Source organism: Trichechus manatus, unplaced genomic scaffold (assembly GCF_000243295.1).
Source record: "Trichechus manatus latirostris isolate Lorelei unplaced genomic scaffold, TriManLat1.0 scaffold00071, whole genome shotgun sequence".
Taxonomy (NCBI): Eukaryota; Metazoa; Chordata; class Mammalia; order Sirenia; family Trichechidae; genus Trichechus; species Trichechus manatus.
In genome coordinates, this window is record NW_004444007.1 from 9,885,450 (window position 1) to 9,908,656 (window position 23,207).

Below are 23,207 nucleotides of genomic sequence, written 5' to 3' on the forward strand. Positions count from 1 at the left end.
CCAAGGAGCGCCTGGTGGGTTTGAACTGCCGACCTTTTGGTTAGCAGCCGTATTCTTAACCGCTGACACCAGGGTTTCCCGGGCTGTAATGGGGCCTCTATATTAGCTTCTCAGGACATTCTTACAGTACTGAAATCCGGGCTTTTAGGAGGGCTGTTGGTGGAGGACATTTTTAAGGTTCACCTAATTATTCCTGGGTGATAGGAGGACCCGGGGGGCGGGATGCAGGAGCTCCCTAAACGAGTTAGCTCGCCTTTCCCAACCCATTGCTCTGAGGGCTATTTTCCACAGCTTACCCCTGGTTCGAAAATAGCTGCTTGCAGCTCTGTTTTTACCCTAACTTCTAGCCCGTGTGTGCACACATGATAATTACCAACACCTTAAACAATTGCCTTTTAATAGCTAATATACCCCGTTTATGTACCCGACTGCTACTGTCTTAAATTAGGCCCTGCCCATATCCAACCTGAATTACCACTAAGCGCCTTAACTAAACCTTCTCCCACCTGTGCAGCTGCTCCCTATCCCCTGCCAATCACTCCATTCTTGACACTGTTGCCAGAGTAGTATTTCTAAAATGGAAATCCAATCTCCTTACCCACTTAAAATGTCAGTGGTTCCCTATAGCTTTTTCTAGGGGATTCTTAACCTAGGGCCCTTGTATAGAACCAGATTTCAGCGTAATTGATTTCCTTTCCCTTTAAAATAATATGAAAAGCCGGGAGGAGGGGAGACTTCACCAGGCAGTCAAAGCAGTCCATGGTACAAAAATGATAAAGGATAAGAACCTCTGCCTGATCCTGTGTGCTCAAAATTTTGCTCTACTCAAAAATTTGCTCATGTCTTATGGAACTACTTCTACCTCCTCAAATGTTCCTTGCTGTTCCCTGCTACTGATCCTTCCTTCTGCCTAAAATACCCTTCTCCTATTTTTTCATACTCTTATTTACCATTCGAAAGTTATCTCAGTGATGCTTTCTCCAAGAAGCTGAGATTTAAAAGCCTTTTTATAGCACTTGTGTGTATCATATCATAGCAATTATAACACTATAATTGTAAAAGCCTTTTTATCTCCAGCAAAATCTAAGTTCCTAAAGGGTCAACAGGAGTCCCTAGGTGGTACAGTTAACACACTTGGCTGCTAACCCAATAGTTGGAAGTTCTATTCCATCCAGGTCCACCTCAGAAAAAAGTCCTGGAAATCTACTTCCAAAAAATCAACCATTGAAAATCCTATGGAGCACAGTTCTACTCTGAGCCACATGGAATGACCATGAATCAGCCAACTCAACAGCAACTAGTTTTTGGAAAGGCTCAATACCAGCCATCTCTTATTTAACTTTACCTCTCCTGTGACTAGAACAAAGCTGGAAAGTAGTAAGAATGCAAAAAAAGAAACAAAGTTTGAATCAAAAAATTAATGAATATAGTTTATAATGAAAATGTTCTATATTCTGAAATGTTCTATATTCTACCTTGGTGAGTAGCGTCTGGGGTCTTAAAAGCCTGTGAGCAGCCATCTGAAATACTCCACTGGTCTCACCTCTTCAGGAGAAAGGGAGAATGAAGAAAACAAGATACAAGGGAAAGATTATTCCAATGGACTAATGGACCACAACCACCATGGCCTCCACCAGACTGAGTCCAGTACAACTAGATGGCGCCCACCTACCACCACTGACTGCTCTGACACGGATCACAACAGAGGGTCCTGGACAGAGCTAGAGAAAAATGTAGAACAAAATTCTAACTCACAAAAGAAGACCAGACTTACTGGCCTGACAGAGGAGACTGGAGAAACCCCGAGAGTATGGCCCCCGAACACCCTTTTAGCTCAGTAATGAAGTCACTCCCGAAGTTCACCATTCAGCCAAAGATTAGATGGCCCAATAAAACAAAGCAAGACTAATGGGGCACAACAGCCCAGGGACAAGGACTAGAAGGCAGGAGGGGACAGGAAAGCTAGTAATAGGGAACCTAAGGTCGAGAAGGGAGAGTGTTGACATGTTGTGGGGTTGTTAACTAATGTCATAAAACGTGTACTAATTATTTAATGAGAAACTATTAGTTCTGTAAACCTTCATCTAAAGTACAATAAATAAAATAATTAAAAAATTTAAAAAAAGAAATTAATGAATGTTAATGCATCCCTGACAGTAAGACTCATTCTCACCCTCTGAATAATGGGCAATGAGAAGAGCTCTAAGGCTCTGTTAGTGTCCATTGGAGACTACAGCTGGTGCTCGGTCAGTCAGTCAAGAGGGGAGAGGAGTAAGGGATAGAGGTTCTACCTTGGGGTGGATACAAAGCTAGGATACAAAGCTTGGATTAGTGTACTGGGGTGAGATATCAGAAGGATTCTAGGAGCATTGCCCATTTCGTGGAGTCAATTCCGACTCATAGCAACCCCACAGAACAGAGTAGAACTGCCCTATAGAGTTTTCAAGGCTGTAATGTTTACAGGAGCAGACTGCCACATCTTTCTCCCATGGAAGAGCTAGTGGGTTCAAACCACCAACCTTTTGGATAGCAGCCAAGCTCTTAACCACTGTGCTGCCAGGAGAGCTGAATAAGTCCTGGAGTACAAAGGAAAAGGGTAATGGATGAGGGGGGATTTGAAGACTATTAACAGGATAGTTTACCGATACTCCCAACTCACAAAAACCATCAAACGCCCATTCCACTGCCTAACACTGTTCTTACCACATGAAAGTTACACAGTACATTTAGATCAAATGAATAAAGTAAGAAGCCTGAAGCCCACAGTGAGGTTGGAAGAGTATAAACTTAGAGAGATGAGGATAACACTGACAATGGCCAAAGAGAAGAGACTGGAAGAAAATCCAGTGCCTCTAACATATTTACCAGAAAGCTGTGTAGTTACCATCGAGTCTATTCTGACTCATGGTGACCCCATGTGTGCAGAGTAGAACTGCTCCATAGGGTCCTCAAGGTTCTAACTTGTCGCAAGCAGAGGTGCATATAGGAAAGATATAAATCCAGCAAATGAAATTTGGGATCTGCCTACCGAAGTCACTTTTTTTTTTCTTCCATTTTTTGGTTATTTCTCTTTTGGAATGTTACATATTTTTCCACATGAATTTTTCTTCTTTTCTGTTTGGTCAATTCAAAACAAATCTGCAGAAATCACTCTCACTTCTTGATCTTTCTACCTATCATTTTTAATCTCTTTATCTACCCTATACACACTTTTTTTTCTAATTACTTGCCCTTGTCTTTAAGGATATCTTAGGTCTTTTCTACCTTCTGATAGAATTATAAAATGTTAGAGTTGAAAAGGACCTTGGAGATCATCTAGTTCTCTCTCTTTTTATTTATAAGGAAGTTAAAACAGAGAAAGGTAATGTAATTTCCCCCAAGTTACATAGCTTCTATTTTAATCACCTCTGATTCACCCCACTGGTAAAGGAGGGAGGGGCTCCCATCCTAGTGTTATGGGTATGTCTAAATACATGACACCCAACATTGGACAGGTGAGATTGACAGTAGTTTATTAGTCAGAGGTACTCATAGCCTGTGGGAGGATGACATGCCGTGCCACATAGGGATTACTCTGGGGAACAGAGTGAACAACCAGGAATTGTGAGAGGAAGGCCTTGTAGTATCAAGAGGGTGGGGTGCCCCCTGGTTCCCACAGAAGGATGTAACTGGCTTGTTTGAATAGTTCTGCAAGTGGCAGGAACTGAAACCCAAGACTCAAGGATAAGCAGGAACTGCACCTGGTCTCTGTGATAAGGAAGGTTGTTTGGCTAGGAGATCTTATTCACAGGAGCAGAGTGGGGAGGAGAACTGGTGGTTAGGCCATTCGAGGCCCTCCTGATTTCTCCCAACTGTCAAGGCAGCACTTAATATTGGACTTTAATTTTAGACCTTATACCACAGCTTCTTAGTGACATAACTGGCACATAATTGACTTAACATAATACTTGACATAAAAGTTGACTTAACATAATGGAAGTCATTTGATTCCTAAACCAAAAATCCTTCCAAATGGCATGTTGCCCATAGTCACATGACTGCATCATTGACTGTATATTTTCTATTATATTCTTCCTTCCCCATGATTGAAAGCTCCTTTTCCACACATTCTATTGAGAAGCAGCTGTTCCCTTGATTTTTTGTGCAGCCAAACCTCACACAAGTTACGCTCCTTTCCATTCATTCAACAAGTATTTACCAAGTATGTATAAAGCTCCAGGCACAAAAACAAATGTAACTTGGCAACTGTGACAAGTATGATACAAAAAAAAATTTAAAATATTTCAAACAAATTAGATTCATAAACTCCAAATGGATCAGAGAGCTAAACGTAAAAAAATAAAATCCTACAAGTAGTAGAAAACGTGTGTGAATTCCTCATAACCTGGGTGTAGGAGAAAGCTTTCTAACAATGACTCAAAATTCAGAAGCAAGAAAGGAAAATATTGATAAATTTGACTGCATAAAATTTTAGAAAAAAAAATGAGTGACAAAAAAAACTCATAAACAAAGTCAAATAACAAATGACAAACTGGGAGAAAATATTTGCAACATTTGTCACAGATAAAGAGCTAATATCCTTCATATACCTTAAAAATTGAGGGGGGGGGAAGTCCACACAGAATAAAAGGCAAATAATTTACAACAAAAGATACAAAAATGGCCCTTAAACATATGAAAAGATTTTCAACTTCACTCATAATGAAATACAAATTAAAACTACACTGAAATACCATCTCTCGCATACAGACTGACAAACAAAAAGAAAAGCACATTCTGTTGGTGAGATTGTTTAGGCACTCTCGTATGTTCTAGAGGGAATTCAGAATGGTACAATCTCTATGGAGGGGAATTTAGTGATGAATAAAAACGACCTGGGAGTGGAGCCAAGATGGCGGAGTAGTCAGACACACCATACCATCCCTCTACAGAAAAGATCTGAGAAACCAACTGAAACAGATGCAGATAACAACCCTGGAACCCTGAACATCTATAAAGAAGGATAAAGAGTCAAATACCGACTGGAAGAAAAAATTGAATGAACACAGCAAAAGAGGAGTGAAACAGCTCTGCCAGCCACCCCAGCTCAATGTGGCCATCTTGAGACAAAGCCAGCAGCAACCGTGGGTGAGGAGCACAGGAAGGCAACTTCTCAGCATGCCCATAAGAGACAGAGAAACTATATAAACACATCTAGACAGAAGAAAGCTGAGTGGATTATGATCTGAATCTAAGGAAGGAAAACACAGAAAGAAGGGTGAGAATTCCAGGGTCCTGCCACCCACAACACAGGGAGGAAGCCAGGATCCAGAGTCAGATATACTCACAAGTGGTGGTCCCTGATCTCCGGGATGGGTGACATGCATGAGGCAGTGGAACAGCAGAGTATTGGCAGGAGGTCCCCCAACTGACTGGACCCTACGCACCCCCCCATTCCTCACACTTGGTCAGGGAAAGGCCCTGACTGCTGACTGCAGTGGGCGGGAATTGCATAGGCACCCACATCTGCTAGCCAAAGTGGGACACTCCCCTTCACATCACCCCTCCTGATCTGAAGAGGTGGAGGATCACGTACTCCAGCCACCTCACCTGACGAAAGACCATAATATGAGTGCCCCAGCTCCATCTGCCAACCCCCACCCACCCGAAGAATGGTAGTAAGCATCCTAGCACGCACTCACCCACCCAAGTCTCATACCCACCCCCTCAACTTGGCAAGCAGAGGAGACCAAAAAAAAAGCACAGAGAAAATTTTTGAAGATTTTCTGGCAGAAAACTTCCCTAATATTATGAAAAATGAGAAGGGATCCATCTAAGAAGCTCAACTAACCTCATACAGGAGAGACCCCAAAAGAAAGTCATCAAGACGTATCATAATCAAACTTTCCGAAACCAAAGATAAGAAAGAATCCTGAGAACAGCTCAGGAAAAATGAATTGTCACCTACAAAGGAGAACCAATAAGACTAAACTCTGATTTCTTGGCAGAAACCACGTTGTCAAGAAGGCAATGGGATGACATATATAAAACCCTGAAAGAAAAAAATTGCCAATAAGAATTAGATATCCAGCAAAATTTCCTCTCAGATATGATGGCAAAATTAGGACTTTCCAGATAAACAGAAATTAAGGCAATTTGTAAAAACCAGACCAACCTTACAAGAAATATTAAAGGAAGTCCTTTGGACAGAGAACCAACAACATCAGACAACAACCTGAAATTAAGACACATGACAACATCACTCAGATTCCAACCAAGACAAAGAATTCTCAAAAATAAAATAAAGCTACAAGACTGAAAACGGAACCAGAGACATCAATCTGAAAACAACAACAACTTCAAAATAAAAAGGAGGAATAAATGGTGTAGCTACAGAACTTCCATATGGGGAGGAAGTCAAGGTGATATAAAGATATAACAGACTGTTTTAAACTTAGGAAGATAAAGGTAAATTTCAGGGTAGCCACAAAAAAATTAATAAACCTACTCACCAAAACAAAAAAGAAGAAAACCATAAAGACTCAGCAAACACAAAATCAACAACAATGAAGGGGAAAAAAAAGAAAATCCATAAACAAAAAGAACTCAGTAGAGAAAAGTAAGCGGAACAAATAATTCATCAACACCCCCCCAAAAAAAGCACAACAAAATGACAGCAGTAAATTCATACCTATCAATAATCACACTGAATGTAAATGAGTTAAATGCACCAGTCAAGAGGCAGAGAGTACCATTATGGACAAAAACACATGACCCATCAGTATGTTGCCTACAAAAGACACACCTTAGACACAAAGATAAAAATAAGCTAAAAATCAAAGGATAGAAAAAAATACATCAAGCAAACAGTAACCAAAAAAAGAGCAGGAGCAGGAGTGGCAATATTAATTTCTGATAAAATATACTTTAAACCAAAATCCAACATAGGAGACAAGGAAGGGTACTTTATAATGATTAAAGGGTCAATCCACCAAGAGGACATAACCATAATAAATATTTATGCACCCAATGACAGACTTCCAAAATACATAAAACAAACTCTGACAAAATTGAAAAGAGAAATAGACAATAATACAGTAATAGTACGAAACTTTAACAGACTACTTTTGAGGAAAGACAGAACAGTTAGAGAGAAACACAATAAAGATACAGAAGATGTAAGTAACACAATCAACCAACTTGACCTCATAGACATATACAGAACACTCCACCCAACAGCAACACAGTACACATTCTCCTCCACTGCACATGGATCATGCCCCAGAATAGACCATATTATAGGCCACAAAGCAAGCCTCAGTAAATTAAAAAATATCAAAATAATAAAAAGCATCTTCTCAGATCACCAAATACATAACCAAATCCATTGCCGTTGAGTCAATTCCAACTCATAGTAACGCTATAGGACAGAGTAGAAATGCCCCATAGGGTTTCCAAGGAGCAGCTGGTAGATTTGAACTGCCAACCTTTTGGTTAGCAGCCAAGCTCTTAACCACTGCACCACCAGGGCTCCTCTCAGATCACAATGCTATAAAATTAGAAATAAATAGCAGGAAGAATGAGGGGAAAAGATCAAATACATGGGAACTGAATAACACCTTGCTTAAAAACCAGTGGCTAAGGGAAGAAATTAAAAATGAAATAAAAATTCTTAGAATCAAATGAAAATGAAAACACAACATATCAAAACCTTTGGGACAGAGCAAAAGCAGTGCTCAGAGGTCAATTTATAGCAATAAACACACATATCAAAAAAGAAGAAAGGGCCAAACTCAATACCTTAACCCTACAACTTGAACACATAAGAAAAAAAACAAAAAAAAGCAAAGGAAGCCCACAGCCACCAGAAGAAAGGAGATAATAAAGATTCGAGTAGAAATAAATGAATCAGAAAACAGAAAAACAAAGGAAGCAACAAGACTAGAAGTTGGTTCTTTGAAAAGATTAATAAAATTGATAAACCACTGACCAAATTGACAAAACAAAAGAAGGAGAAGACACAAATAACCCAAATAAGAAATGAGATGGGTGACAGAAACATCTGAAATAAAAAGGATCATAACAGAATATTATGAAAAATTATATTCCAAAAAATTTGAAAACCTAGAAGAAATGGGCAAATTTCTAGAAACACACTACCTACCCAAACTAACACAAACTGAGGTAGAAAATCTGAACAGACTCATAATAAAAGAAGAAATTGAAGATGCGGTGCAGTGAATTGCTTAATATGGCCCTTCTAGCCATAGTCTTTGTAAGTCTCACCAAATGATCGGGTGGGACTATGCAAATGAGATGCTTGTGACCCACCAAGGGGACTGGATAGCTTGCTAATAATGTAAATAAGGAGCATGGCACCCTTGTGGGGGTGGGACCATGCAAATAAGGTATATGGAACCCTAACAAGGAGATTGGTCAGTTTTGCCATCCAAGGGGGCTTAAAGGAAGATACTGAAGAGAGAAAGGAACTGTAACACGGAAGACAGAGAAAGGGAGCAGAGGTAGCAGAACCAGGACAGAGAGGAAGAGCTGTAAAACCAGAGATGGTGAGAAGTAGTGACAGAGAAACAGCAGCAACAGAGGCAGCAGAACCAGTAGACCAGCAGGAGATCAGCAGGAGACTGGCAGGAGACCAGCATGGTGCACTTCTGGGCCCACAGACAAAGAAAGCTGGGCGCCTTCAGGCATGAGGCCTACTGGCAGAGTGCATAGCCTCCAGGCACTTATTGGCAGAGCTAAAAGAGCTTTGTAACACCCAAGCAGGCAGAGGCTGGGTTGAGAGGTCAAGAGGCAGAGGGGCCAAAAAGAGGTGTGCCTGCAGGCACAGTTGAGAAGAGGCTGTCCTGATTGAAGAACTGTATCCTAAGTGTTCCTGAACCTGAATTGTAACCTGTTACTTCCCTAATAAACCTCATAACTATGAGTATGGCCTGTGAGTTCTGTATGGCCATTGGAATAAAATATCAAACCCAGCAGAGAAGTAGAGAGTGCTGTAGGAGGGATGGTAGGTGTCAGAATTGGTAAAAAGTTTGGAAAGGAGGTATGTCTGACCTCCGCTTCATAGCAATCAGCCTCGGGCAGTTGATCTTGATTTTCCTTCCCCTTTGTGAACTTAGAGGAGGTCAGATGATGCCCCCATGCCATTTTTACAGAAGAGGCCATAAAAAAACTTCCAACAAAAAAAAAGCCCTGGCCCAGATGGCTTCACTGGAGAATTCTACAAAACATTCAGAGAAGAGTTAATACCGATACTATTCAAACTATTCCAGAATACAGAAAAGGAAGGAACGCTCCTCAATTCATTCTATGAAGCAGCATAAATTCGATATCAAAACCAGGAAAAAGACACCACTAAAAAAAGAAAAGAAAATTATAGACCAATATCCCTCATGAACATAGACTCAAAAATTCTCAACAGAATTCTAACCAACAGACTACAATAGCATATCAGAAAAATAATACATCATGACCATATGGGACTCACATGAAGCATGCAAAGATGGTTCAACATTAGAAAATTAGTGTAATCCACCACATAAATACAACAAAAAACAAGAATCACATGATCATCTCAATTGATGCAGAAAAAGCATTTGATAAAGTCCAACACCATTCTTGAGAAAAACTTACAGCAAAATAGGAATAGAAAGGAAAACTCCTCAACATAATTAAGGGCATATATACAAAAACAACAGCCAACATTATTCTCAATGGAGAGAGACTGAAAGCATTCCCCTTGAGAACAGAAACCAGACAAGGATGCCCTTTATCACCACTCTTATTCAATATTGTACTGGAAGTCCTAGCTAGAACCATAAGGCAAAAAAGGGAAAATAAAGGGCATAAAAATTGGTAAGAAGAAAGTAAAATTATCCCTATTCACAGATGATATGATCATATACATAGAAAATCTCAGAGACTCCACAAGAAGGCTACTGGAACTAATACAAGAATTCAGCAAAGTGACAGGGTACAAGATCAACATATAAAAATCAGTTGGATTTCTCTATACTAACAAAGAGAACTCCGAAAAGGAAATCAGGAAAATAATACCATTTACAACAGCCCTCAAAAGATAAAATGTTGTTGTTGTGGTTGTTGCCATTGAGTCAGTTCTGACTCATAGAGACCCTATGTACAACAGAACGAAATACATGCGCCATCCTCACAATCATTGCTATGTTTGAGCCCATTGTTGTAGCCACTGTGTCAATCCATCTCATTGAGGGTCTTCCTCTTTTTCACTGACCCTCTACTTTACCAAGCATGATGTCCTTCTCCAGGGATTGGTCCCTCCTGATAACATGTCCAAAGTAAGTGAGATGAAGCCTTGCCATCCTCAATTCTAAGGAGCATTCTGGCTGTACTTCTTCCAAGACAGATTTGTTCATTCTTCTGGCAGTCCATGGTATATTTAATATGCTTCACCAATATCATAATTCAAATGCATCAGTTCTTCTCTCGTCTTCCTTATTCATTGTCCAGTGCTTGCATGCCTATGATAGCCAGGTCCTTCTTCCTAGTCTGTCTTAGTCTGGAAGCTCTGCTGAAACCTGTCCACCATGGGTGACCCTGCTGGTATTTGAAATACTGGCAGCATAGCTTCTAGTATCACAGCAACACACAAGGCACTACAGAATGGCAAACTGACAGACAAGTGGTGGAAAAGATAAAACACTTAGGAATAAATCTAACTAGAATGTAAAACACTTATATAAAGAAAACTAAACCACACTACTGCAAGAAACCAAGAGACCTACATAAATGGAAAAACATACCATGCTCATGGATAGGAAGACTTAACATTGTGAAAATGTCAATACTACCCAAAGCCATCTACAGATATAATGCAGTCCTGATCCAAATTCCAACATCATTCTTTAAGATGGAAAAACAAATCACCAACTTTATATGGAAAGGAAAGAGTCCCCGGAGAAGCAAAGTGTTATTAAAGAAGAACAAATAGGAGGCCTCACATTCCCTGATCTCAGAACCTGCTCTACAGACACTTTGGTAAAAACAGCCTGGTCCTGGTACAATGAGAAACACATAGACCAAAGGAACAGAATTAAGAACCCAGAAGTAAATTCATCTACCTATGGACAGCTGATCTTCAACAAAGGGTCAAAGTCCATTAAATGGGGAAGAGGTAGTCTCTTTAACAAATGGTGCTGGCAAAACTGGATACCCATTTGCAGAAAAATGAAACAAAATCCATTCCTCACACTATACATAAAACTAACTCAAAGTGGATCAAAAACCTAATGTAAAACCTAAAATTATAGGGATCATAGAAGAAAAAATAGGAACAACCCTAGGGGTCCTAAATAGAGTACCAAACATAACTAACAATGCACAAACAGCAGAAGATAAACTAGATAACTGGGATCTCCTAAAAATTAAACACTTTAACACTCATTGAAAGACTTCTCCAAAAGAGTAAAAAGAGAACCTACAGACTGGGAACAAATCTTTACCTACAGCATATCCGACAAAGGTCTAATCTCTAAAATTTATAGAAAACTTCTACACCTCAATAACAAAAAGACAAACAACCCAATTAAAAAATGGGCAAGGGACATGAACAGACACTTCACCAAAGAAGACATTCAGGTGGCTAACAAACAGATAAAGAGATGTTTGCTATCATTAGCCATTAGAGAAATGCAAATCAAAACTACAATGAGATACCATCTCTTCCCAGCAATAATGGCACTGATCAAGAAAACAGAAAACAACAAATGCAGATGAGGTTGTGGGGAGACTGGAACTCTTACACACTGCTGGTGGGAATGTAAAATGGTACAACCACTATGGAAAATGGTATGACTCTTGTAAAAATTTACAAATAGAAATACCATACTATCCAGCAATCCCACTCCTAGGTATATATCCTAGAGAAATAAGAGCTATGACAAAAATAGACATATGCACAGCCATGTTCATTGCAGCATTATTCACAATAACAAAAAGATGGAAACAACCTAAGTGCCCATCAACGGATGAGTGGATAAACAAATTGTGGTACAAACATGCAGTGGGATACTTCAAAACAATAAAGAATAATGATGAATCTGCAAAACATCTCACAACATGGAGAAATTTGGAAGACATTATGCTGAGTAAAATAAGTCAATCACAAAAGGACAGATATTATAATTAGTGAAGACAAAGTTTACACACAGAAACAAACATTTTTTGATGGCTACCAGGTATGGGGATAGGGAGAGGGAAAATCACTAACTAGAGAGTAGACGTGTTAACTTTGGTGAAGGAAAAGGCCGTACACAATATGGGAGAAGTCAGCACAACATAATCAAGGCAAGGGAAGATACTGAGAGGTACACAAGAATAAAAGGCAACGAAGGTAAATACTATAACACACAATCCTGCAACAGTAATAACGAACAATAATTTATGAGTGAATGCATAGGTCAATATGTAAGCTGAATATTGGAGATCATATGGCAGCACACCCATGTGCATATATAGGTTTGGCTGTGAATATTTCTATATACATATTCATATGTGCTGCATGTAGATTCAAATATATAATAGAGCCTACAGGGGCACAGTCATGGAAACAACCTAGACATAACCAAACACCTCGAGGGACTAAGTTACTAGGCTTGAAGGCTAAGGACCATAGTCCTAGGGGACATCTAGGTCAATTGGCATAACATAGTTCATAAAGAAAATGCTCTATAACCTGCTTTGGTGAGTAGCATCTGTGGTCTTAAATGCTTGTGAGCGACCATCTAAGAGATAACTATTGGTCTCTTTCCATCCAGAGAAAAGGAGAGTTGAGAAAACCAAAGACTCAAGGAAACAATTAGTCCAAAGGACTACTGGACCACAGGAACTACAGCCTCCGCCTGCCTGATACCAGAAGAACTAGATGGTACCCAGCTACCACCACTGACCACTCTGACCAAAATCCCAATAGAACGTCCTGGTTAGAGTGGGAAAAAAAAAAAAAGTAGAACAAATTTCAAACTCATAAAAATGACCAGATTTACTGGTCTGAGAGAGACTGGAGGAACCCCCGAGACTACAGCCTATCTTGGATACTCTTTGAACTTGGAACTGAAGCCATTCCTGGAGATCACCTTTCAGCCAAATAATAGACAGGCCTATAGATAAACAATAACACACATGAGGAAAATGCTCCTTAGAACAATCATCTACATGAGACCAATCAGCTACATGAGACCAACCGTCTACATATACCCAATAGCAAAGATGAGAAAGCAGGAAGGGGCAGGAAAACCAGACAACTAGAAATGGGGGAGCTCAGGGTGGTAATGGGGAGAGCGCTGACACATTGCGGGGAGTACAGCTTGTGGCATGGAACAATTTGTGTATGAACTATTGAATTGGAAACTCATTTGCTCTATAAACTTTCACCTAAAGCACAGTAATAAAAAAAAAGTAATAGAATCCATCTTATAAAACTAAACAAACAAAAACTACTTATGCATTTACCTTTTACCTAGAAGTTTCTCTTCTAAGAATGTACCCTGTATACCCCTGCAATAATCCAAAAATACACATGCACAAGATTATTCACTAAAATATACTGGGAACAATCTAAATGCACTTATATAGGAAAGTCATTGACTAAAGTGTGGTATATCCACACAATAGAATGCTATGCAGCTAATTAGAAAAAAAAAAAAAAAAAGAAGAATGAGCAAGATCTCTAGGAACTGAAATGGAGTTATTTCCAGGATATATTATTAACAGAAAAAAGCAAAGTACAAAAGAATATACTGTACTACATTCTGTGTGTAAAAGAACTTGATAAAAGAAAACAAACACCAATATGCTTATTGGTGCAAAAAGAAACACAAGAATGATAAATTAATAAACCTAACAGTATTTCAAGTGAATAATCACACTGAAGTGTGGGGAGGAGGTGGGGAAGAAGGAACTAATTCCAGTAACTTTTGAATGCAGTGCTTGCTTTGACTTTCAGCTTAAAGACAAAAAGAACTGTGAACAACCTTAGCTCTCAGTAGATTTGCTTTTTGGCAGTGATAAATATTAGCTGGAATGAAATTATTTACTGTGTATTCTAGGATTGAGCAACTGAGTAAATCTATTAAGAAAATACAAAAACAGAAAAAACTAGAATGAACGCTGTCGTGTTTGACTGGAATTGGAAGTACTAGTATGAATTCATAGTTTTTAACTGATAAATGTGTTGATATAGATTTAGAGCTCTCCTAGCTCTGTCATCTGAAAGAGTCCAGAAGCAATGATACCCCAGTAGTAAAGAGCATGCCTAGTGCCTAGATCTTGGTTTCTAAATACCATTCCCCACAAAAGCAACCAGGGATCCTTGGGGAAATGGCTGATTCCAGGGTGAGAAGGGAAAATACCAGATGAGCCTAGATGACTTTGTTATGCCAGAGGTGAGCGCTCCAAAAATGACAGAAACATGTCAAGAGGACAGTGAAGCCAGCTTGAAGGAGCTCCCACTGACCCAAACTGGAACAATCTGAGCATCACAAGCATGAAAGTAACAGATTATAACCAAAAATAAAATAAGAATCCGTGAGTCCATAATGACATAAACAAATAAATAAAGGAAATCTCTCCCTTACCATAGAATGCAAACTAGTAAATGTAGAAGGAATGATAGATTTAGAAAAATCATCACTGTAGTCATCACAATCATAACTAGTTCAAGCAAGAAACAAACAGATATTAATACTATTGGGCAGAAGTTTGATGAGGAACGGAATATTCACAATGTCTCAAAGTTTCTTCCCACAAAGTATTCATTAATTACAAAACGAAAAATGTTAACTTTGTAATAGAGACACCTAGCCAACACCAGCTTAACAGTTTTATCAGACTGGCAACAAAAGAAGAAATCAGAGCCATCTGAAGCCTAGAAGGGTTTGGTGCGCTGTTGCTGGCTTTGAAGATGGAGGGGCCCTGATGCAAGGACTGGGGAGAGCAGCTGCATGGAGCTGAGAGCAATCTCCAGCCAACAGCCATCAAGGAAAAGGGGACCACAGTCCTACAACTGCAAGGAACTGAATCCTGCCAAAAAGAATGAGCATGGGAGAGGACCCTAAGCCTCAGATGAGGATGCAGGTCCGCATGTGGAATCAGTCATTTCTCCAAAGAACTCTGGTTCTTGTTAGAGGGAAATGGCATTTAAATATCATAATCTGGGCTCTCAAAGAGTATTCACTGCTTGTGGGTTGGTCCTTATTTCTAGGCTTTTTAAGTTGAAAGACTATTTTTTAAGGTAGGCTATATTGTAAGTCTATATTAATACTATAAATTCAAATTTATTATTCCAGATGTGGGTCATACAAATGAGCCTGAAACATCTTGTCAAGCCAGAAACAAGGAAACTATCAAAACTACTAGGATTATATCACAAGAACTCAGGAGCCAACTTGAAGAAACGTTTCCAGATCAAATATGGGATAATTAGAGCATTAAGGGGAAAATAACTAAGATATTGAAACATATTAAATATGTTTAAATATAAGAGTTTATAATGATGATAATTAAAAAGAAAAACTCACTGTCACTTTTGGAGGATGCTAGTGAACCACCTTGTTATTTTGAAAACTGATGAATAAAGGGAAAGAATTAATCCTTTACCCTGTTTTTCCTGTACTAATTGTATATCAGGTAACCAAAAAGTTGATGAGGGCAAGTTTCTCTTTGTACAGCTAATACATGAAGAAGGAATGGTAGAATTAGAACATCACCATTTTATACAATCTAATGAAATGCTGGATAAAGATAATGATCCTCAATGGCTGCTGACATCATGAAAATAAAAAACGCCAGAACTCTTTTGCCTCCTGATAAAGTACTCATGCCAAGAAAAAAACAAAACCTGATTCTAATCAAGTCTTCAGATCTAATTATTAACTTACAGGTATTACAGGTAATACAGAGGAAAGAGGAAGATATGAAACAATACGACAAATGCAATCAGCCAAATTCAAATTGGAAAATTCTACATTATAAATGACCTGATTCTTCAATAATTAAATTTCAGTAAAAGATGAATAAGGAGGAAAAACAAACTTGCTGCAGTCAAGTCAATTCCAACTCAAAGTGCCCCTATAGGACAGAGCAGAACTGCCCCATTGGGTTTCCAAGGAGTGGCTCGTGGATTCAAACTGCCAACCTTTTGGTTAGCAGCATGAGCTCTTAACCACTGTGCCACCAGGGCTCCAAATAAGGAGGAGGGGCCTAAATATTAAAAGAAAACTCAAGAGAAATATCAACCAATTGAAATATATGAAATTTGCTTGAACACTGATTCAAATAAAAAAAAACTTTAAAACATTTTATAAAACAACGGGAAATTTGAACAGTTTTGGTATTAAAGATTTATTGCATGTGTGTGTGATAATGGTATTTTATTTTTAGAAACGCTATTATTTAGAGATATATACTGAAAGATTTATCAATGAAAGGGCAACGCCATAAATATTCGAGAAACAAAATGGGACTCTCAGAAGTTAAAAATATGATAGCAGAAGAGTAGGAGAAAAAGTCAAGCTCTCTCAGAATGAAGAGCAAAACATCCATGAGATGGGAAATAGAGGGGAAAAGGCAAAAAATAAAATAAAAATTTTAAAAAGAAGAGAACAGTCCAGAAACCCAACATCCAAATATTAGGAGTACCAGAAAAAGGGAAGCAAGAAAACTCACAGTAGGAAATAATTTGATAACATTTCTAAGACCTGAAGGACGCAAGCCCTTCCCTGAATGCTTTGTTTAATAGACAAAAATGAACCACACAAAGCATAACACTATGAAATTTCAGAATACTGTTCCCGAGAATTCTGAAATTATTTGGAAATTCTACAAGCTTCCCAGGAGAAAAAGGGAAGTTCACAAACAAGGAATCAGGAATAAAATGACTTTGGAATTATCAAGGAAAATACTGAAAGCTAAAAGACAGTAGAACAAAACCTTTACAGCTCCAGAAGAAAAGTATTTCCAACCTAGAAGTTTGGAATTATCACATACCCTTTCTCAAGGATATGTTGGAGGATACGCTCCACCAAATTAGAAAGAGAAAGGCATGGCACCCAGAAAACTGGAGTTCCCACACAGGAGACAGCTGAAGGGAATCCTCGGATTGATGAAGAAGGGGAGACCCAGGATGACGGCTGTATAACAGGTCTAGAAGGCAATCAGACAGCTCTCAAAGAGGTCGGAAGTTCCCCAAAGAGCCTCGTTCAAGAAGGTGAAATTGATAGAGCATCTGCTGGGAATGACCATATTGAAAGTGATTTAGACAATTGACAAAGAGTTTGTGGTTACTAAATTAGTGTCAACTACTTAGAAAACTGTTGTCGTTGGTTGCCATTGAGTCGGTTCCAACTTGTAGCGACCCTATAGGACAGAGTAGAACTGCTCCATAGGGTTTCCAAGGAGCAGCTGGTGGATTTGAACTGCTGGCCTTTTTTGGTTAGCAGCTGAGCTCTTAACCACTATGCCACCAGGGCTCCACTTAGAAAACTAAGATATATTTTAAAAAAAAAAAAAAAAAAAGACATATTCATGCTGCTTCAACAGCACATATACTAAAATTTGAATGACACAGAGATTAGCATGACCCCTGTGCAAGGACAGCATGCAAATTCATTCCATATTTTTGATAGATGAATAGGGGGAGCACAGGGCATTTTTAAGACAGTGATACTGAAATTGTGGTCACATGACATTAGGCATTTGTCAAAATCCACACCGTACAACACAAAGAGTGAATCCTAAGGTAAACTATGGACTTTAGTTAATAATAATGTCCTACCTATATTTGGGTCCTGCAGTGGGAGTCCCTACTCGGTTTGCATGCCTGTGAATGCTGTAGTGGCACTTCTACCCTGAGCTGGACAACCGAGTAGTGTGTTGTTTCCTTCTGAATACGCGGGCATAGGCCTTTCTCCACGATACCATGTGTTGGTTAGATTCTTTCAATAGTAAGAAATAGACACATAGGCTACCTCAGTTAATGGGGGGTTATTCTAAAGATAGGGGAAGAAAGAGAAACAGGAAGTGGTTTTAGCATCCACACAACCAGTATAATGAAAAAATAGCATCTAAGTGTTCCATATAATAGAAACTCATTTATTCTCTGTGTCTGCTTCTACTGCTCCTACCACTACTAAGACTCTCTGATTTTCTCACATTTAAACTACTCAGGACAGAGGATCTAATTTGGTATGTCTATCACAATCCAAATTAGGCTACCCCTGTTGGAAAAAGCCCTTGTACCAGGCTACCTCATAAGTTGCTGGCCCGTCTATAGATGGCTGCTTTTGGTTCAGGTGCTCATCCGGGATCTAATCACCTGTGCCCAGGAGAAGGGAGTCAGGTAGTCTAAGGCACAGTAACCAATTTATTAGGAAGCACCTTAATAGGTGCTGTATAGATGAGTGTTTTCCAAACTTCCTTACATAGAAACACCACTTCTTTGAAATGTCAGTGTGCGTTCTGTGAAAAAGGGTCCCATGATGAAGTTCATTCAACAAATATTTATGAGTGATAACTAAGTGCTAGGCACAATTTTGTGCTCTGATACTTGGGAAATGCTGAGTTAAACAAAGTTAAATGGACGTTCCTACTGCAAAATCCTCATTGCTTTTAGTATGCCAATAAGCCCAAGAGAATGGCTATAGCTTGCACTGTCTCACAAATTTATTGGCCCAGGGTGCTCTTTTTTGAAAAGCATTCCTCAAGCCTCAGATTACACAAAGCATACATCTTGAGAAAGACCAGAGTATACAATTGAGAATCCAGGAAATTACACTGTCAAGGGTCACATATATTGAAGTAGCTTGTCTCCACAGATACTCCATTCCCCCTTCCATGAACCGTGCCTCTTAGTATTTACCACTCTGTGTAGTCTTCTCACGTGGATTCCAGGCTGACCCGGTGACTTACTTGAGTCAACAGAATGTGGAAGAACTGTGTGTCAGCTCCAGGCTTAAGCATGACAGCTTCTTAAGTCTGGCTGCCTTGATGGAAAAACTATGTGGAGAGACCACAAGGAGACAAGATCATGATAAAAACCAGAAACCTGTTGTCATAAAGACAATTCCAACTCATGGCAACCACATGTGTTACAGAGTAGAGCTACTCCATAGGGTTTTCTTGGCTGTAATCTTTATGGAAGCAGATTGCCAGGCCTTTCTTCCATTGCACAGCTGGATGGATTTGAACTGCCAACCTTTAGGTTAGTAGATGAGCACAAATCATTTGTGCACCCAGGGACCTTCACTACATGGAAAAGGCCAAGGAACCCAACCAACAGGGGGCGCCAAAGCCCCACATATATGGCCTCAGGTGAGCCATTCCGGCCAGACCCTGTCATTCAGGGCATCCTAGCTCAAGTGGCAGATACGTGAGTGAAGCCACCATCTAGTCCCACTAGCTCTCGAGTGAAGCAGAGATGAGCACCTCTCTATCCTCTGGCCAAATTCCTGACCACAGAATTGTGAGAGATAATAAGATGGCTACTGTTTAAGTCCCTACATTCTGAGGTAGTTTGTTAGGCAGCAATAGATAAAGAAAAAAATATATTGACTGTTTTGGAAAAATTATTGCATAAATGCAATATATTGTGCCTTAATTATATTTATAAATACATGTGTCTGTTTCATAAATTACTTGTTTCAGAGGAAATATATTAGACATCATTTATTTATAAATCTTTGAATAATTTATTGTTTACTACAATCATTTGCCTTCATTTACTTTTAAAAATAACCACTCTATCAGTAAAAATTAAAAATCAAAGAAAGCAAATTTTAAAATATTTAATCACAGAGAAACTAATATTACTGTGCATATTTCTTACAGTAAACAATATTAAAATACTTTCATACAATAAGGAACTAAGAAAAAATTGGATTGAAGTTGAGACATCTATTTGTAATAGGGCAAATTTAATTTAAAAGCACATTTGCTTGTTGAGGCTGCAACAAATCTCAATAGCAATTAGGAAATTATACATTCCTGACATAAAAACCAGTTCCTAATTTTAGTTAGGGAACATGATCCTGCTATTTACAAGCTTGAGGATACTAATTACATTTACCCTGTTGTTGTTGGGTACTGTCCACTTGATTTCAACTCATAGTGACCCCATGTCATAGAGTAGAACTCCCCCATACAGTTTCCTAGGCTGTAATCTTTATGCGCAGATCACCAGGTCCTACTCCTATGGAGTCGCTGGGTGGATTCCAACCGTCAACCTTTCAGTCATCAGCCCAGCGCTTAACCATTGCACCACCAAACCAAACCGAACCTGCTGCCATAAAGTCCACTCGCACTCACAGCAACCCTACAGGACGGAGCAGAACTGCCCCATAGGGTTTCTAAGGCTGTCAATCTTTTCAGAAGCTGACTGCCACATCTTTTTTCTGCCAAGCAGCTGGGGGGCTCAAACTGCCGACCTTTCGGTTGGCAGATTAGCTCTTAACCACTGCGCCACCAGGGCTCCTTACCGAAGGTAAAATATACCAGTTAAACACAGTTCTCTTTCTTCCTCCCTTCTTTGCCTTTCCCTTCTGCCCAGCCTTTGCCTGACCCCTAATCCTTTTTCTTCCTCATGTCTAGGAGAATACTAAGTAGGTCACAGTGACCTGAGGTTTTGTGATGTAGGCATCTGAGAAATCCATGAGTTCATTTCAAACAAGTTAGCCAGAGCTCAGATGTTGCATTACTATGTTGTAACATCGATAAATCGTTTCCACTTTAGGATTTGCTCCTTTCTAGGCTGAGCAATTTGGCAACAAAATGCACAGGATCCTAAATCACAGCTCTTCATTCCTTATAGTAAAGCTGTGTTCTTCCTGGTTAGCTTTATTGGACACGACTTCCTGATACTCACACAGAAACTTCCATATAGATATTTTATAAAATGAAAATAATTAAAGCAGTGTTGTAGAATAAGAATTTAAATATTTAAGGGTAAGTTTATTTTGGAATTGCAGGAACACATTTCAAGATAATATAAAATGACACACTAAATAATATTATGTCCAATACACTACAAAGTTAATATTGTTGAAGGAGAAACTAGGAAAAAAGGAAGGCATTGTGGAGCATAAAGACAAAAGCTTCAGTTCTTCAAATCAATGGGTCATAGTGCTTATCACAGCTACAGTTTATAACCAGGGTACTTTTTTACGGCTCAGTGTATAATTAATGCAGAAATACAACTCAAGAATCAGATTCTTGACATACTCAGGTACCACATCTTCAATGAAATATTTCCTCAAGGAAATTTGGATTTAGTGATAGTGGCCTGTTTCCTTAAGTTAGGATTTGATTTATTATTAGGAGACAGAGGACAGTGTCATGGTTTGAATTATGTCCCCCCAAAAATGTGTGTATCAGTTTGGCTGGGCCATGATTCCTGGTACTGTGTGATTTTCCTGTATATTTTAAACCTGCCTCTATGATGTTAATGAGGGAGGATGGGTGGCAGTTGTGTTAGTAAGGCAGGACCTGATCTACAAGACTGGATAGTGTCCTGAGGCAATCTCTTGAGATATAAAAGAGACAAGTGAGCAGTGAGACAGGGAGACCTCATACCATCCAGAAAGCAGTGCCGGGAGCAGAGCACGTCCTTTGGACCGGGGTCGCTGCGCCGAGAAGCTCCTAGTCCGGGGGAACACCGAAGAGAAGAAGGCCGACAGAGAGAAAAAGCCTTCCCCTGGAGCTGATGCCCTGAATTTGGACTTTTAGCCTACTTTGACTATGAGGAAATAAACTTCTCTTCATTAAAACCATCCACTTGTGGTATTTCTGTTGTAGCAGCACTAGATGACTAAGACAGACAGTTAAAACTAGGGAGGACAAGCTAAAAGATAAAACAGTAAAGTATTATTGTTGCTTGTCAGGACCTCTAAAATCTGCAGAAGTCAGAGAAATCCAGGTGCCTGAAACTTATAATGAAAACCAACCAGTTGCTGTCGAGTCGTGACAACTCACGGTGACTCCATGTGTGTGTCCACAGAGCAGAATGTGCTTCACAGGGCTGATTTTTCAGAAGAAGATCAGCAGGCCTTTCTTCTGAGGTGCCTCTGGGTGAACTTGACCCTCTAACCTTTCGGTTAGCAGCTGGGCATGTTAACTACTTGCACCACCCAGGGACTTCAAAATTTATAATGCTTCCATTAAATATGTGTTTACACGCCAGCATTTGACCTAGAACAGTCAGATGCAGGAAAGAGATTGAAATGTCAAATCTGAAGAGACTGAAGCCACACATGTTAAAAAGAAACAAAATAAATACAGCTAATCCTATGCTGGAAACCCTGGTGATGTAGTAGTTAAGTGCTATGGCTGCCAACCAAAGGGTTGGCAGTTTGAATCCGCCAGGCGCTCCTTGGAAACTCTATGGGGCAGTTCTATTCTGTCCTATAGGGTCACTATGAGTCGGAATCGACTTGACGGCAACGGGTTTTTAACCCTATGCTGACCTCTAAACACTTGGCAGCAAGAAACAGCAAAAAAAAAAAAAAAAAAAAAAAAAATTCTCTGTTACATTCAACAGTGAACGTGGGTAAAGTGAAAAATACAGAAAAACATTTGCAAGTATGTATTATCTCTCATCAAATCCTGAAAAGGACATTTTATCTAAAGACAAAGAAACCAAGATGAGTTAAATCTTTCATATACTCACTCCATTTTTCCTTGCTGGGGAGACACTGAACTTGGCAGAATTTTAAACCCAAAGCCAGCAAGGCCATATACATGAGAAACCCCTTGCTCTGCATTGTCGCAGGAACTGAGAAATCCAGATACAGCACAAGCTTCAAGCACAGCTGGCTTCAGGTGCTCAACCGTCTTTCAGCTCTACTTTCCTCTGGGAAAGTTTACTCTTTACAGAAAGTTCTTACCAAGAAGTATCAGTGTGGTCTGCAGCAGCTCCAGGGTTATGTCATAGCCTTACAACCACAAGAGAAAGAGAACATCTCTTTCCCCATTGTGCCTGGCAGAATCCTGGGACTAAATCTCCTTAATCTGTCCTGGGCCATGTACCTACCTAATCCAGAACTAATCACAGTGGTTGAGGAGGAGGGGCATATGTGGAATATTCTGATTAGCCAAACTGGGTCATAGCCTTCTGGAACTTGAGCAGGTGTAGCAGAGTGGGGGAGGTTATCCCCATCCAAACCACTTGGAAAGAAAGGTGAAAG

General features: G+C 39.5%; 1 pseudogene; it reads left to right on the forward strand.

The window, feature by feature from the left end:
* Nucleotides 1-17,557: 17,557 nt before the first annotated feature.
* LOC111821233 (uncharacterized) lies at nt 17,558-17,652 on the forward strand (annotated as a pseudogene).
* The last annotated feature ends 5,555 nt before the right edge of the window (nt 17,653-23,207 follow it).